This window comes from Oncorhynchus gorbuscha, linkage group LG15, assembly GCF_021184085.1.
Source record: "Oncorhynchus gorbuscha isolate QuinsamMale2020 ecotype Even-year linkage group LG15, OgorEven_v1.0, whole genome shotgun sequence".
NCBI classification, from domain to species: Eukaryota; Metazoa; Chordata; class Actinopteri; order Salmoniformes; family Salmonidae; genus Oncorhynchus; species Oncorhynchus gorbuscha.
Window position 1 is genome coordinate 34,687,357 of NC_060187.1, and position 18,121 is coordinate 34,705,477.

General features: G+C 43.5%; 1 protein-coding gene across 5 annotated transcripts in view; it reads right to left on the reverse strand.

Moving 5' to 3' along the window:
• Positions 1–18,121, reverse strand: part of LOC123997001 (nuclear factor 1 C-type-like) — a 109,131-nt gene that overhangs the window by 78,720 nt on the left and 12,290 nt on the right. The gene's annotated exons all lie outside the window — the stretch shown is intronic.

Consider the following 18,121-nt stretch of genomic DNA (forward strand, 5'->3'; position numbering starts at 1 on the left):
GGCCCAGGGAGTGTAATTGGACATGACTGTGGGGCACTCTGCAGATCTCATGCAATAAACAGTCTGCAGTACTGCTCTCAGCAGCACAACATTTTAAATGCTTCCAGCTGTCTCAACCATGGCTGACTGCTCCAAGCAGACAACATCGGGTTCAGATAAATCTTTTAAAAACCCATCCCTCCCACACGGATGTTTCATTTCATCTGGGATGGCCAGTGTATTCTTTCCTTTGTTCTTGAAAAGCAACACTGCTGTTTTTATTAAATAAAATATGCATCATGTATGATAAGGTTTATGCTTTTTTAATTTTTTTATTATTACTTTAATCGCAATAAAACATCTGTGGTGACATCCTTCATTCAAGTTTTATGCAGTCTGCCTCATTGTATTCCGATTCGGGACAGTTGTAAAAACCAGCTCCACTGAGAAGAGGAAGCCAGACTTATACCTTCCATTCTAAACAGTAACAGCAGGGCAAATTGTGTTCTCATGTCCGCTTATGTCAACTTTATATCTGAACAGGGTTCAAAGAAAACAGTCAGCTGTAATTCCGGGGTTCAGAGTCCCTTGTCTTGACTTGTTGAATGCACAGCACACATACACACATCTACAATCAGGGGCGGAAGTGGGATCATGGAGAAGTGATAGAGTTACGGTGTAAACGTTCCAAAGCTAACAAAGACAAACTCTCCTGATAGAAACCAGAGGCCTGGAAACAAGACAGACAATCTGATGAGGGCTTTATGATTTTCCAAAAAGAGAAGGCAATTCAACACTGCCACGGGTACAACAATCTCTCAGTACATCTATGTAACATCGACATAACGTTTGGGTTTTGAACTGAACATTTAAAGTAGAGCTGCATCTCTCCTGTCAAAAATGAAGAGAAGTTCCATTTCAGGCATTCATAAATCATGTGTTTTAGCCAAATGATAACACCACAAAACGTTTACGGGGGAAAGCCTGAATATTGTAATAGTTGGAGGCCGAGGCCAAATCCATTTTCAATGTGTGCTATACTTCTCAATTGGGGGGTTATTTAACAGTCTGGCCCGGCAATACAAGACTCGTAACCATGGATGTTCCCCTCCCTGGCCCATGTAGAGTTGCTCTCATTAAACACATTGAGCTGGAATCTCCACCAACCACTCCTGCGGCAAAAGTAAACACTAATTAGGATTTCACGGCGGTTAGTTGATATTTTTGAAAGATTTCCATGGTGTTTAGAGTGAACTCCAAACATGTTAACTGGAGTTGAAGGGGTGCATTTCTGATCTTTAGGGTAGGTCGCTCTTTTCCACTCATCCCTGCCTCCACTTTCATGATGTTCTTATGTTTTCTTAGCTCTTTCCATCCACATACCCCCTAGCTAGCCTCCATCTGTACAAACCAGGCTTTTACAGGCCCCTAATGGTAGTCTCTAGCCACACAAACCTGTCCCTCTTTCACCTGTGCTCCAGCGTCTCTTCAGCCCAATCCCACCCCAATACACAGGTGAATAGAGGTCTGAGACCAAACAGACGCCTTCGTTTAAATGTACCCATTAACCTAGCTGCAAAACAAGTGCTGCCTTATGGCGTGTTTACTACAGTAACACGAGGATGAAAAAGCTGCGCAGAGGGAAGGAGTTGAGAAGCAGGCCCTCGCTCTCCTCTTGCCTTTCCATATTAGGCCTGGACCTGCTCCAATGGAATGCTCTGCTTTTCCTACAATCAAAATCAAAGGGTTGCCTCGACTTCAGATCTGTTTACACTCTGACGATGAGAATGTTATTGATAAACAGAAGTGATGAATGAGTTCCCTATTGCAAACAGACTGCAGATCTTTGATCAGAGCCTGGGTCTGATGGCAGCTCAGCGCAGAGGCCTGCTGAGAGATCCGCTCTGTGCACCTAGCTCAGTCCGGCCACTCAATGGTATCTCTTACAAAAAAAACACTTGGTTTTCGGACACGTGTGAACAAATCACTTCCGAATAATTCCATGCGAATGTCTATTATATTTTTTTTACCATGTCTATTATATATTTTTTTGAATATATAAAAAAAAAATCCCCCAAGAACCAGACACAAGGTTTTCAGACATGTGAAGTTTCACTTTTCACGTGACATTTATTTTTCCCATGTTTATTTTTGACCACTTCCAGCTACATCTGGTCTCCCATCCAGGGACAGACCAGGACCAACCCTGCTTAGTTTAATAGGCAATCCAGCAGTGGGATGCAGGGTGGTACGTCGCTGGAATGAACCTGACAAAACGCGCAACTGCAAGAAAAGGCATCCAAAACAAAGGCCAGTGTAACATAATATTTATTTCACTGAAAACAATTTTTGGGCATCCATTTACAATTCATTTCTTCTCTCATTTTGAAACGATTTCCATGTAATATTTAGTTTTGCAATCAATACTTTTGGGTTTATGTCTTGCTTTCAATACCATTATTTTGTTTGCAATAATGAGAATTTTGTTCTCCACCTCTGAAGTTTGCTTGATATTAATGGCGCAAAAGTAACTCACTCACTAGAGGATCGCACCATATTATAACACTATTACTCTTTTAAAAGGTGTTTAAAGCGGCAATCCTTGATTAAAACATCAACAAAGTGACCTCCCCGCCACAGTTTCAGTAAAAAGCTGAGGGATGGGGCTTGAGAAATGCAACCACAAAAAACATAACTAAATTGATGCCAGCCCTCAACCACTATCAAATCCATAGACTATGCAATGGATGCAAGGACTGACTAACCACGATATCAAAATTATAGTTTTAACCATGTTTTTAGGATATACAGTTGTTGTTTACGCTTTGTTTACAAACATTGGAGAAAACAAGCTAATATTGGGGTTGTGATGGGGTACGACAATTCAACCTGGTTTCAGAGAATTTCGTGTTATTCTATATGAATGAATTACATTTTATTTTTGTGTCAAATCGCCAGTTGGCAACCCATCCCTTCTGCGATTAATTGACACACCAACAAATATTACAATAATTAACTGTGATAATTAATTGATCATTCTTCTTCCGGTGTTCTCTGCAGTTCGCATTGCATAAAGAGTGAAACATTATTTGATCAAAATAATGTATTCTGAAATTATTCAGACCCTTTGACTTTTTCCACATTTTGTTACGTTCCAGCCTTCTTCTAAAATTGATTAAAGCGTTTTATCCCCCTCATCAATCTATACACAATACAATGTAATGACAAAGCAAAAACAGATTTTTTTAAATGTTTGCAAATGTACATAAAAAAATGTAAATATCACATTCACATAAGTATTCTGACCCTTTACTCAGAACATTGTTGAAATACCTTTGGCAGTGATTACAGCCTCGAGTCTTCTTGGATATGATTCTACAAGCTTGGCATAACTTTATTTGGGGAGTTTCACCCATTCTTCTCTGCAGATCCTCTCAAGCTCTGTCAGGTTGGATGGGGAGAGTCGCTGCACAGCTATTTCCAGGTCTCTACAGAGATGTTAGATCGGGTTCAAATCCAGACTCTGGCTGGGCCACTCAAGGACATTCAGAGACATGTCCCGAAGCCACTCCTGCATTGTCTTGGCTGTGTGCTTAGGGTCATTGTCCTGTTTGAAGGTGAACCTTCACCCCAGTCTGAGGTCCTGAGCGCTCTGGAGCAGGTTTTCATCAAGGATCTCTCTGTACTTTGCTCTATTTATCTTTGCCTCGATCCTGACTAGTCTCCCAGTTCCTGCCGCTGAAAAACATCCCCACAGCATGATGCTTCCACCACCATGCTTTACCGTAGGGACGCTGCCAGGTTTCCTCAAGACATGACGCTTGGCACTCAGGCCAAAGAGTACAATCTTGGTTTCGTCAGACCAGAGAATCTTGTGTCTCATGGTCTGAGAGTTCTTTAGGTGCCTTTTGGCAAACTCCAAGCGGCCTGTCATGTGACTTTTACTGAGGAGTGGCATCCGTCTGGCTACTACCATAAAGGCCTGATTATTGGAGTGTTGCAGAGATGGCTGTCCTTATGTAAGTTTCTACCACCTCCACAGAAGAACGCTGGAGCTCTGTCAGAGTGACCATCGGGTTCTTGTTCACCTCCCTGACCAACGCCCTTCTCCCCGATTGCTCAGTTTGGCCAGGCGGCCAGCTCTAGGAAGAGTCTTGGTGGTTCCAAACTTCTTCCATTTAAGAATGATGGAGGCCACTGTGTTCTTGGGGACCTTCAATGCTGCAGAAGTGTTTTGGTACCCTTCCCTTGATCTGTGTCTCGACACAATCCTGTCTCGGCGCTCTACGGACAATTCTATCAAACCTATGCCTTGGTTCTTGCTCTCACATGCACTGTCAACTGTGGGACCTTATATAGACAGGTGTGTGCCTTTCCAAATCATGTCCAATCAATTGAATTTACAGGTGGACTCCAATCAAGTTGTAGAAACAACTCAAGGCTGATCAATGGAAACAGGATGCACCAGAGCTCAATTTCGAGTCTCATGGCAAAGGGTCTGAATACTTACAGTTGAAGTCGGAAGTTTAAATACACCTTAGCCAAATACATTTAAACTCAGTTTTTCACAATTCCTGACATTTAATCCTAGTAAAACTTCCCTGTCTTAGGTCAGTTAGGATCACCACTTTATTTTAAGAATGTGAAATGTAATAGTAGAGAGAATGATTTATTTCAGCTTTTATTTCTTTCATCACATTCCCAGTGGGTCAGAGGTTTACATACACTCAATTAGTATTTGGTAGCATTGCCTTTAAATTGTTTAACTTGGGTCAAACGTTTCGGGTAGCCTTCCACAAGCTTCCCACAATAAGTTGTGTGAATTTCGGCCCATTCCTCCTGACAGAGCTGGTGTAACTGAGTCAGGTTTGTAGGTCTTTTCTATAGGACAGGGCTTTGTGATGAACACTCCAATACCTGGACTTTGTGGTCCTTAAGCCATTTTGACACAACTTTGGAAGTATGCTTGGGGTCATTGTCCATTTGGAAGATCCATTTGGGACCAAGCTTTAACTTCCTGACTGATGTCTAGACATGTTGCTTCAATATATCTACATATTTTTCCTTCCTCATGATGCCATGTATTTTGTGAAGTGCACCAGTCCCTCCTGCAACAAAGCACCCCCACAACATGATGCTGCCACCCCCGTGCTTCACGGTTGGGATGGTGGAAGGCATATATTCAGCCTAGGTATAATTTACATGACATTATTAGTGAGTCTTATGGTTGTGGAAGGCCTATGTTCTGCACAGGTTTAATTACACAAGTTCTGAATTCATTATATTATTGCTGACTGTTTTAAATCCAGTGTATTTGACCTTTAATTGTACAATGTTTATTTAGAGAAAACATTATTTTTTTAAAATCAAGATATACATTGTGAATCGGCCATAAGTTAGAAGAAAATTGAGACATGGGTTTTAGGCCATATTTTCTTTAAAGGGATATACTGGTGGCTACTGGAGTCAGAGTGGCCAGAAATAACTTTAGTCTAGGGCCCTGCACACAGAGAGGAAAGACACACAGAAAAGACATGGCCTTAACAGCTGTATTTATGCAGTAATTGAATAATTTTGTTGCAGAGCCCAGGGAGATGTGCTTTTATTCCTGCTCGTTGCTCGGATACCATTCTTTATTTTGTCTTAAACAGAAAATGTCATAAAAAAAATTCTTATTTTATTTGCCAATCTTTTTTTTCAAGGAGAGAGGAATTGGATGGGTTTTGGGGGTTGGTCTTTCTAGCGGATGAGAGAATGGTGGAGTTGTAGTCAGATGCACGTGCCCCGACCTAAGCATACACAGAGAGGAGAAAAAGTGTTCTTACAGTTAATGAAATACATCTAAGCGGTGGAACTTCCAAATGACTTCTACAGAATCTATCAACTCTGCCATCAGAAAGGTTGGTATAGCCTTATTCTATTTTGCATTGTCAATATTGTAGGTACGGTATTATGACATCAACTTAAACTGAAGAGATTGTTTTACTTTATCCAGGCAAGTGCGATGGAGCTCTGAATTTATGCTTTTCTAAGCTTTCATGACAATAATCCCTCCCTCCCCACACCATCCTGAACTGTAGCTGCACCAATCACCAGAGGCTCTGGATTCAAATTGAACAAAATCTCTCTCCTTCCCTCTCTCTGCCCATCCCTCCCCTTTTCTTTCTCTCATTTCAATGTGAATGGAAGTAGAATACTAAAACAGCTGATTGCCAACAATCTGAAAAATGCTCTCTGCTAGTACCAAAAAGGCCTTCCAACCACACCTCCGGCCAACTCCACCTACAAAGAGGCACAATACTGCAGAGAAGGGAACCAGATTTAGAAAGAAAGCGGCGAGGGTGTGACTGGCTAGACACTGACCATTCATGAAAGTGTCTGCAATGTCTGTCTCCTCCAGACCATAAACTCAATTCCACTCGTTTCAGAGTCATTCCTTATTATGATGTTAAACGATATCGTTCCCCTCAAGAACAAACCAACAATAATAACCCCAAGAGTGCACCACTCTCACACTTCTCTATTACAGGAATGTGCCTGTGTGATTCTGAATGTCAATAACGGTTGGCTCCATTACTGACTAATAACCGAGCTAGTTAGGGAAAGTGTGTTGGCGTGTTTCCAGCAGGGCCTTGGAAGGCAGGGCTGTGCATGTTAAGTGGGTCAAAGGGGATATGTAGTTGACTTCCAGCAGTGAGTCATCCTGCCTCGTCGCTGCACAATTGCTGAGTCAGCCCTCAGCCAAGCACAATGACAATAGTGAGGCGGGGGGACACTCAAACAGAGGCAGCAAGCTACAGAGGGAAGACTCACTGCAATATTTAGGTTAGCTCCTTGTGCCGGCTCTGACGATCTCCCTCGTGGAGGCTTCAACTTTGTGAGGGTCTGACAACTATGGAGGTGCTACGTCAACTGAAAGGAGACCCCCTGACCTTTGAAATGACGATTTAACAAACTGTGTTTTGTGATGTGTCGGTACGAGTTTCGCCACATTCACATCTTAGCACAACACAGTTCAAAACTGGGAAAAACCCATCTGCAATTTCCTCTTCAATGTTGTTTATTAGTGTTGATGAACAGATCACCCAACAGTTAATGTTCATTCTCTCCTACAGGGGATTGATACAAAGAGCCATTGTCCATGGCACTTCGTCTTCTTAGAAAAGAAACTGAAACTGAATGAGAAAACAACATTAAATCAGTCTCAGTGTGAGTAGTGAGGGTGCATCATTTTCTGCTATTAATTGTAAAGAAGTGGCAAATAGACAATTAACTCCACTGCACGCCATTTTACAATAAGTTGCTTTATGTTGACGGATCTATTTCCTGCCTCTGCTTTGGGTTCAAGCAGCACAAGCAGTTGTGCGTCTCAGCTGCTTTGAGACGGCCTTATGTCACAGATAACGGAGCCACAGGGGGCATCTGTGTGCCTTCAACACATCCCAAGAGAGCCCCTAACGTGGGAAAAGAGACTGCAAGTAATGACCATGCATGTCTCTGTGTATATAGGATGGCTGAACATGTGGGAGTCTGGCTCTCCAGGCTTGGCAAAGGACTGTTCAGTAACAGACATCCTGGGAGAGTAACTGATAATGTCGTCTTGCCTCAACATCAAAGAAAGTCCTTTCAAAGTTAAAAAAGCATCATTTAGGAGCGTGGGAGTGATGAGGGGTAGGTTTTCTAATTGCAAGAAATAACTAGATTCCTGAACCGTTCAAGAAATCACAGCAACAGGAAAAGGAGGACCGAGAACGCCCCCATTCTCATCGACGGGGCTGTAGTGGTGCAGGTTGAGAGCTTCAAGTTCCTTGGTGTCCACATCACTAACAAACTATCATGGTCCAAATACACCAAGACAGACAGGAAGAGGGCACGACAAAGCCTATTCCCCCTCAGGAGACTGAAAAGATCCTTAAAAAGTTATACAGCTGCACCGTCGAGAGCATCACTGGTTGCATCACTGCCTGGTATGGCAACCGCTCAGCCTCCGACCGCAAGGTGCTACAGAGGGTAGTGCGTACGGCCCAGTACATCACTGAGGCCAAGCTTCCTGCCATCCAGGACCTTTTTACCAGGCCGTGTCAGAGGAAGGCCCTAAAAATGGTCAAAGACTCCAGCCACTCTAGTCACAGACTGTTCTCTCTGCTACCGCACGGTAAGCGGTTCCTGAGCGTCAAGTCTAGGTCCAAAATACTTCTTAACAGCTTCTACCCCCAAGCCATAAGACTCCTGAACAGCTAATCTAAAGGCTACCCAAACTAGAGGTCGACTGATTAATCGGCATGGCCGATTAATTAGGGACGATTTCAAGTTTTCATAACAATCGGTAATCAGCATTTTTGGACGCCGATTACATTGCTCTCCACGAGGAGACTGCATGGCAGGCTGACCACCTGTTACGCGAGTGCATTAATGAGCCAAGGTAAGTTGCTAGCTAGCATTAAACTTATCTTATAAAAAACAATCAATCTTAACATAATCACCAGTTAACTACACATGGTTGATGATATTACTAGTTTAACTAGCTTGTCCTGCATTGCAAATAATCAATGCGGTGCCTGTTAATTTATCATCGAATTACAGACTACTTTGCCAAACGGGTGAAGATTTAACAAGCGCATTCGTGTAAAAATCACTGTCGTTGCACCAATGTACCTAACCATGAACATCAATGCCTTTCTTAAAATCAATACACAAGTATATATTTTTTAAACCTGCATATTTAGTTAAAATAAATGTATGTTAGCAGGCAATATTAACTCGGGAAATTGTGTCACTTCTCTTGCATTCAGTGCAAGCAGAGTCAGGATGCAACAGTTTGGGCCGCCTGGCTCGTTGCGAACTGTGTGAAGACCATTTCTTCCTCACAAAGACCGTAATTAATTTGCCAGAATTTTACATAATTATGACGTAACATTGAAGGTTATGCAATGTAACAGCAATATTTAGACTTAGGAATGGCACCCGTTCGATAAAATACGGAACGGTTCCTTATTTCACTGAAAGAATAAATGTTTTGTTTTCAAAATGATAGTTTCCGGATTTAACCATACGTAAGTTTCAGATCCATGGATGACTGGAGCAACCCATGTCATGACGAAAGATTCAAAAAGAACAAATCTAGATTCATAATGACACAGTTTAAAGCGACGATACAGACATATCTCTCCTCCTCCGTCAGTGCCAGAATGATGAACTCAGGCTGCAAATACTCAGCCGATTCAAGGTGAAACCCCTGATAAGCTTACTTTCCTGTAAATGCAATATGACATTTTTTTTCAGTCCGTGTCTCACTTCAAAGAACTTACTTTTAATCTGTCCTCTCCAACTCTCCCCTGGCTTGCTCATACTGAGAAAGAGAGAGAGGTGAGCAGGGTAGGAATTCCCTGGTTTGCACCCATGCTGACAGACTGACTGAAGACTGAAAGTCATGTTCTGCGAGCAGGTTGAGGCGCCGACACTGCAGACTTCAGCTGAGACCACCACCACGGTTAAGTTGTTAGGCCGCCAGCGTGGGAACAAGACAAATGCTTCAGCCTGACATTGAAACTGACAACCCTGCCAGCCCGGTTCTGATCGCAGGTGTGCTAGTAGGGCTCTTTGAAACAAAGACAGGCAGTCATACATTAGCTACATTGATTGGTGCAGCATAACAGAAAATGACACAGGGGAGTCACGTCTCAAAATCAATAGTGTTTCAACACGTTCTGCTTTCCCTCTCCCCAGCTCTCTCTCTCCCAGCTCCCTCTCTCTCTTTCCCAGCTCCCTCTCTCTCTTTCCTAGCTCCCTCTTTCTCTTTCCCAGCTCCCTCTCTCTCTTTCCTAGCTCCCTCTCTCTCTCCCAGCACTCCCTCTCTTTCCCAGCTCTCCCTCTCTCTTTCCCAGCTCATTCTCTCCCTTTCCCAGCTCCCTCTCTCCCTTTCCTAGCTCCCTTTCTCTCTTTCCCAGCTCTCCCTCGCTCTTTCCCAGCTCCTTCTCTCCCTTTCCCAGCTCCCCCTCTCTCTTTCCCAGCTCCTTCTCTCCCTTTCCCAGCTCTCCCTCTCTCTTACCCAGCTCCTTCTCTCCCTTTCCCAGCTCTCCCTCTCTTTCCCAGCTCCTTCTCTCCCTTTCCCAGCTCTCCCTCTCTCTTTCCCAGCTCTCCCTCTCTTTCCCAGCTCCTTCTCTCCCTTTCCCAGCTCTCCCTCACTCTTTCCCAGCTCTCCATATCTCTTTCCCAGCTCTCCCTCTCTCTTTCCCAGCTCCTTCTCTCCCTTTCCCAGCTCTCCCTCTCTCTTTCCCAGCTCTCCCTCTCTCTTTCCCAGCTCCTTCTCTCCCTTTCCCAGCTCTCCCTCTCTCTTTCCCAGCCTCCCTCTCTCTTTCCCAGCTCTCCCTCTCTCTTTCCCAGCTCTCCCTCTCTCTCTTTCCCGGCTCCCTCTCAGCTCTGTCTCTCTCTCTCTCAGCTCTATGTCTCTCGCTCAGCTCTCTGTCTCTGTCTCTCTCTCAGCTCTCTCTCTCTCTCTCTCAGCTCTCTCTCTCGCTGACAGACCATGTGTTTATCTTGGTTTGTTGTCTAGGCTACAGAGTAGACTACATATACTACAAACTATGACTACAAAGACAATATATGATCAATGATCCATTTGTTGTTCATTAAATTGGATCATAGATTAATGATTTTGTGTCGCCACATGGCTCAGAACAGCATGATTGGTCAGGTGTCCTCAGTCATGCATTGCTGAATCTCACAGCAGAGCAAAAAGTTTGAGCTCTGACCTTGTTAAGCACAAAACAATGGGCTTTCGACTTATAGGATCAAAATGCCCAAGCCCCCTTGACCTTGAGAATATGTGCCGTCTCATAGACTCCCATAGCCTCCTATTGACTCTACAGTCCCAGGCCTGAGAGACCCTGACCTCCACACTAAGCTCTGCTTCAGCCCCAACTCAATGGCCAGGTCAGACAGGACATGACCTCGGGACTAAAGCGATTTGAGGCCATTCACACTGACATTGAGAGAGCATCGCCAGGGGCCACTCCACATTATGACACGGCTGACATGAATAACTTTCAAGTTTTATTAGTGGTATGTACACATGGTATACAGTACACCATCCAACTAAATGCTTACTTGCAGGTTCCTTCGCGACAATGCAACAACAATAAGAAATAATAAAAGATAAGATTATGAACATAAAGGAAAATGCATTTTAGCATTAGTATAATACAGGAAGGCACAATTTATAGTCCAACATTTACACGTGTTTTGGGGAATTGGTGGGCAAGTGTTTAAATTGTGCAGTATTTAGTTGTAATGTGCTTGTAGCATGAATGTTTGTGTAGTGTGTGTGTGTGTGTGTGTGTGTGTGTGTGTGTGTGTGTGTGTGTGTGTGTGTGTGTGTGTGTGTGTGTGTGTGTGTGTGTGTGTGTGTGTGTGTGTGTGTGTGTGTGTGTGTGTGTGTGTGTGCATGTGTGAGTGCATGTGTGAGTGCATGTGTGCTAAGGTGTGGAGAATCAGTGCAGGTGGTCAGTCCAGTTCAAGTGTTCAGCAGTCTGATGGCTTGTAAATAGAAACTGTCTCTGAGCTAGTTGGTATCAGACCTCATCCTTGGGTCTTTGATGATGCTGCGGGCCTTCCTCAGGCACTGTTTCAAATAGATGCCCCGGATGGGTGGGGACACGGTCCAAGTGATGTATTGGGCCATCTTCACCACCCGCTGGAGGGCCTTGCGGTCGTGGTCCCATTCCCGCACCAGGTCAGGATACTCTCGATGGTGCAGCAGTAGTATTTGGAGAGGACCGGGATGGCTTTGTTTTGCTCATATAGAGGATGATGCCACCAAAAGCGTCGCACGACATCCATCGAAACTCGCATCGGACTAACCAACCGGTTACTAGGATCAAATGCACCCTAAAGGACCCATTGAGCGGCTTGAGTCACAGATGCTGTTTTTCACTCAGTAAGCAATGAGTAATAATATAAAACCATATGCATGACAGCATGACAGAACTTTCTAGTGGTGCTGTTGGATAATTTCCATTCATAGTTCCAGTTTATTACAGTTGGACACATATAAAATTGGTTTTATTGGCACTTGATTCAGATGTTATCCTGGTAGATATCAGAAACTACATACCCAATGAACCTACAGACACACAAAAAAGGCCTAGCTAAAAAAAACAACATTGTAACCGACTTCATATAACAGCCGGTGGCAAGACTGAAAATTCCAATGCGCCACGGCCCATCGATAACTATCAGAGGGGACCCATGTAGAGCAGACACTGTGACTGCAGGCATGTGGACACGTCATGCCTCCACACGTGAACATGACAGCAGCAGACCTCATTAGCTCCAGTGACCCAGAGATAGGGTTGATAGGGTTCTTCAACACATACTGTACTCACACAGATACATTTTTATTTATTTTTTAATATTTGTTTTTCACCTTTATTTAACCAGGTAGGCAAGTTGAGAACAAGTTCTCATTTACAATTGCGACCTGGCCAAGATAAAGCAAAGCAGTTCGACAGATACAACGACACAGAGTTACACATGGAGTAAAACAAACATACAGTCAATAATACATTATAAACAAGTCTATATACAATGTGAGCAAACGAGGTGAGAAGGGAGGTAAAGGCAAAAAAGGCCATGGTGGCAAAGTAAATATAATATAGCAAGTAAAACACTGAAATGGTAGTTTTGCAATGGAAGAATGTGCAAAGTAGAAATAAAAATAATGGGGTGCAAAGGAGCAAAATTAATTAATTAATTAATTAAATACAGTTGGGAAAGAGGTAGTTGTACAGTGTGCTCAGGAAAAACACACCTTTAGATACAATATATACACAAAAGTATGAGGCCACCCCTTCAAATTAGTGGATAAGGCTATTTCAGACACACCCGTTACTGACAGGTGTATAAAATTGACGTGCAATCTCCATAGACAAACATTGGCAGTAGAATGGTCTTACTGAAGAGCTCAGTGACTTTCAACGTGGCACCGTCATAGGATGCCACCTTTCCAACAAGTCATCTTTGCTCTGCTAGAGCTGCCTCAGTCAAATGTAAGTGCTGTTATTGTGAAATTGAAACCTCTAGGGGCAACAAAGGCTCAGCCGCTGAAGTTGTAGGCCACACAAACTCACAGAATGGGACCTCCGAGTGCTGAAGTGCGTAGCGTGTAAAAATGGTCTGTCCTCGTTTGCAAAACTCACCGAGTTACAAACTGACTCTGGAAGCAACGTCAGCACAATAACTGTTTGTTGGGGAGCTTCATGAAATGGGTTTCCATGGCCGAACAGCCACACACAAGCCTAAGATCACCATACGCAATGCCAAGCGTCGGCTGGAGTGGTATAAAGCTCACCTCCATTGGGCTCTGGAGCAGTAGAAACACGTTCTCTGGAGTGATAATTCACGCTTCACCATCTGGCTGTCCAAAGGACGAATCTGGGTTTGGCGGATACCAGGAGAACGCTACCTGCCCCAATGCATAGTGCCAACTGTAAAGTTTGGTGGAGGATGAGGAATAATGGTCTGGGGCTGTTTTTCATGGCTCGGTCTAGGCCCCTTAGTTCCAGTGAAGGGAAATCTTAACCCTACAGCATACAATGAGATTCTAGACAATTCTGTGCTTCCAACTTTGTGGCAACAGTTTGGGGAAGATCCTTTCCTGTTTCAGCATGACAATGCCCCCATGCACAAAGCGAGGCCCATACAGAAATGGTTTGTCAAGATCGGTGTGGAAGAACTTGACTGTTCTGCACAGAGCCCTGACCTCAATCCTATCAAACAGCTTTGGGATGAATTGGAACACAGACTGCGAGCCAAGCCTAATCGCCCAACATCAGTGCCTGACCTCACTAATGCTCTTGTGGCTGAATGGTAGCAAGTCCCCACAGCAATGTTCCAACATCTAGTGGAAAGCCTTCCCAGAGGAGTGGAGGCTTTTATAGCAGCAAAGGGGGGACCAACTCCATATTGATGTCCATGATATTGGAACGAGATGTTCGACAAGCAGTTGTCCACATTTGGTCAGCCTAGTGGTATGCAAGCCAGCAGTGGTATGCAGGGTGGTATGCTGCTGGCATACATAAAAAGGACAGTCTCTGAAAACGATTTCCATTCCAGCTGTTTCTACATTACAATAGTCTTTACTTAAGTGGAGACAGATTACAAAATGTTTTCATGGAATTCTGACGTCCATTTGAAAACTGCCCCATTTCAAAGCATGTCTGCCTCTGTGAGAGAGAAACAATGCCATTTTGTAAACTAGACAATTCCTTTTTAGGCTACACTCACAGTCTGAGTCATCACGTTAAGGTTTTTACATGTGAAGGTGAACCATGTACACAATCATTAAGGCATTGTACAGTGAAAGTACCGTATGCACTAGACAGAACACAGGCCCCCTAGACTTCATGCAAATACAACGGAACATGACTATACATACTAACATATTGATGTCCTAATTACGGTACACTGTGCATGAAAAGTAGAACATGAAGTCTTGGAGAGGCATCTGCAAAATGGCATAAAGCGCACCACAGGGAACCCTGTGATAAACTACTCATAGCTGGATTAATAATGGATGTTTATAACGCTGCTAAACACAACAAAACTATTTGGGAAAGCAGACAACAGCTATTTAAAACCCGCCTGTGTAACGAGTGTGCCAATGCAGGCTCAGACAACACTAAGCCCAGAACGGTCCTCCTCCCAGCTCGACTGAGAATAATCCACACAAGACAGGGAAATAAACTGACTGTGGTGAAGGGCAGACCACAGGTCTTCCTGTTTCTACAGAAGATGTTCATGTATTGTAGTGTCATAAAGAAAGGTGATTTATGATTAGAATGGGGGGGGGGGGGGACCGGGGCTGATTATGCCTGAGGGGGTTTCAGTAGCCTTCCTGGCCTGCGGTTGACTGGTCCGTGGACAGGCGGGGTCCCCGTCTCCTCTCCACCCCTGTCCTCTCCACTGCTTTAATCACATTCATTGAATTTGGGTTCAGCTCTCTACTGTGACAGCACAGTTCTAATCCTGGAGAATCCAGGGGAAAATAACTAGGTCTTCCTTCTCTCTCTATGTCTTTTTCGCCACTCTTCTATGTCAGGGGAACCGCAGATCCGAGAGCGAGCGAGAGACCCAAATCAAATTAAATCTACTTTCAAATGGGATGAATAATTGATCAGTCAAAAAGAGGAGGCTATGGAGCCTTTCAATAATTTAACGTCAGAAGTGAATTTCAAGACTGGCTGACAGTTATCCGTCCCAGTCTGAAGCTTTCTTTATCAAGATGGGTTAAGTCACATGGTTTTTAAAAGCAACTGTGAGAGTTTTATTGAAGCTCTAACAAACATGAGTTGCTGTCAAGAGAGTGTCGTTCTCTTCCATGAGCAAGAGTTGCAGCCTCTGCGCTGTCAATCTGGTTGAGGGGCAGGTATACGGTGATTAACATTTGTGTCATTTAGCAGACGCTCTTACCCAGAGCAACTTGCAGCAGTGACTTCCTACATGTACATACTTGTTTCATACTGGTCCCCAATGGGAATCACACCCACAACCCTGGCATCACAAGCGCCATGCTCTACCCACTGAGCCACACGGGACACATACTAACATATTTTACTCTACTAGCATCTCTAATGAGAAAAATGTCATGAACGGATAAGTTGTTTGGTGCCAGAAGCACAACCGTTCACAAAATGTTTAGCCTCTTTAAAAGTACGTCTGTACTCAACTCTGTTAAGGTGCTGTAATATTCAGTAAACATATGAGAACTTGCATACGTGGATCGATGTCTTGAACAACCAGTTAGATTTCCTATGATCATAAATACAGTTGTCCCAAGTTGCCCTGACCTCTTTTACCCTCTTAACAGCCAGGATGTTGTGGCCAAAAGCCTCAAGGCATTACATAAATAGAGGGAAATAGAGAATTACAATAGTATTACTGTGCTTTTCGAGTTGATTAAAGCACATAAAAGCAGTGGTTTAAAGTACTTAAGTAAAAATAGTTTAAGTACTACTTATGTCGTTTTTTGGGGGTATCTGTACATTACTTTACTATTTTCCCTGACACCCAAAAGTACTCGTTACATTTTGAATGCTTAACAGGACAGGAAAATGATCCAATTCACGCAGTTATCAAGAGAACATCCCTGGTCATCCCTACTGCCTCTGATCTGGCAGACTCACGAAACACGAATGCCTCTTTTGTAAATGATGTCTGAGTGTTGGAGTGTGCCCCTGGCTATTCTTGGAAAACAAAAACATTTAATGGTGCCATCTGGTTTGCTTAATATAAGGAATATTAAATGATTTATACTTTTACTTTTGATACTCAAGTATATTTTAGCAATTACATTTACTTTTGATACCTAAGTATATTTAAAACCAAATACTTTTAGATTTTTACTCAAGTAGTATTTGACTGGGTGACATTCACTTAAGTCATTTTCTATTAACGTATCTTTACTTTTACTCAACTATGACAATTGGGTACTTTTTCCACCACTGCATCAAAGTACGCTGTTGTTTTCGATACTGGTCATTGAATGATTCAAATAGAGAAATGCTGGAGGTTTACGTGGCTGATTAAAAGAAACAACATTTTGTGTCCATTCATAGAAATTGATTGAATAGATAAACCTGGTTCTATATCTCAGAGGGCACAACAGAAGGATCAGCTTAAAAACAAAATATAATTAGGACCAGCTTGGCAATGGATAAATGTCTGTTGACTTTCCTCTAAATGTTTCCCAGATTAAACTAACTCTGACCCAAATTGGAAGAGCTTTGCGTCTGCCTCGCCATTCTAGGTAAAATAACTGAGTGACCTGATCATGACGGCCCAACAGCAATCCCCTATCTCTGTCTCTATCTCTCCATCTCCGTCTCTCTCCATCTCAGTCTATCTCTCTCCGTGTCTCTCCCTCGCTCTGTGGCTGGGTGATTTCTCAAGCAGCAGTAAATCGTGACAGTGATGTCCCCAGCGCCTCTCTCCCTAACAGTTACATTCAATTACATAACATACTAGCAGGCTAATCTCCCTAATCCCTGTCGTGCCACAACAGGGCACCGCTCTGAGCCTTGAACAAAGCCTGTTCTTTAAGCTCCCTTCCTCCTCCATAAGTGTTTTGAGGAAGAAAACCCTGCCCTGAGAGCTGTGCTGGAGCCATCAGGCCTTGTGCTGCCACTCAGTGAGATGTGGGCTGACTGCTCTTTGAAGATCAACCCACTGAGCCTCACTGTGGCTGAATCCCACTCTGGTAATGAGGTTTGCTTTTATTGAGTCTTCAATTGACCTGCTTGTTCCCTAGTCTCAAGTATCATTTTGTAACTGGAATCTCCCAGTGATATTGAAACAGCGTGGTGGGGGGGGGGGGGGGGGGGCATCCTTTCAGTAACACATGTTCAGAATCATCATTTCAAAATATGCTAACTTAAAATATGACTGGGAAGAAATGCACACCATTTCTCTGAGGAAGTGAGGAAGCTAAATGCTTTGTTTCAATATTTTCCCACTGAAATGTTCAATATGTATTCTATTTCCTGTAGACTGAGTGTTCTCAGAACAGCTCAAATGAAACCGTTTACTGTACTTCACCATCGGTTCATTGATGTCATAACATTCAACCTTTACTTAACCAGGTTGCAGTATTGAGAACGTATTCTTTTTTTCCATACGTGTTCCATTAGACAGCCTCCTCTACAGCTTCCAACAGCCTTGACAATGTTTATCAATAAACATCCCACCGCCTCGGAGTGCAGTTATGTGGCACCCATCAGGGCTGAAGGGAAAGGAAATTCTCATGTGCAATATTGCCTGTTGAGATAAGACTGGGTGAGAGCGATATTCCTGTCCTACTTCTGCAGCCGAACGGTGCTGGAGTCATATTAGGTCACAGCAGAATGGCCAAATGTTGACGTGTCCTCATGGTTCCCAGCTCAGTGCCAAGCCTCCTAATTCACAGGGAGCCCTGTCTGGGCTTGTGACACACACACCTCTGAAGGGGCCTGCAGTCTTTCTGCTTCTCTCTCCCTCTCTCTCCTTCTTTTGGGCTCAATACAATCGGTTTTATTCCCCCCCCCCCCCTGTTTTTTGGCGGGGATTCCTCTCTCAAAATCACAACATTTTTAATAAAAAGACAACAACA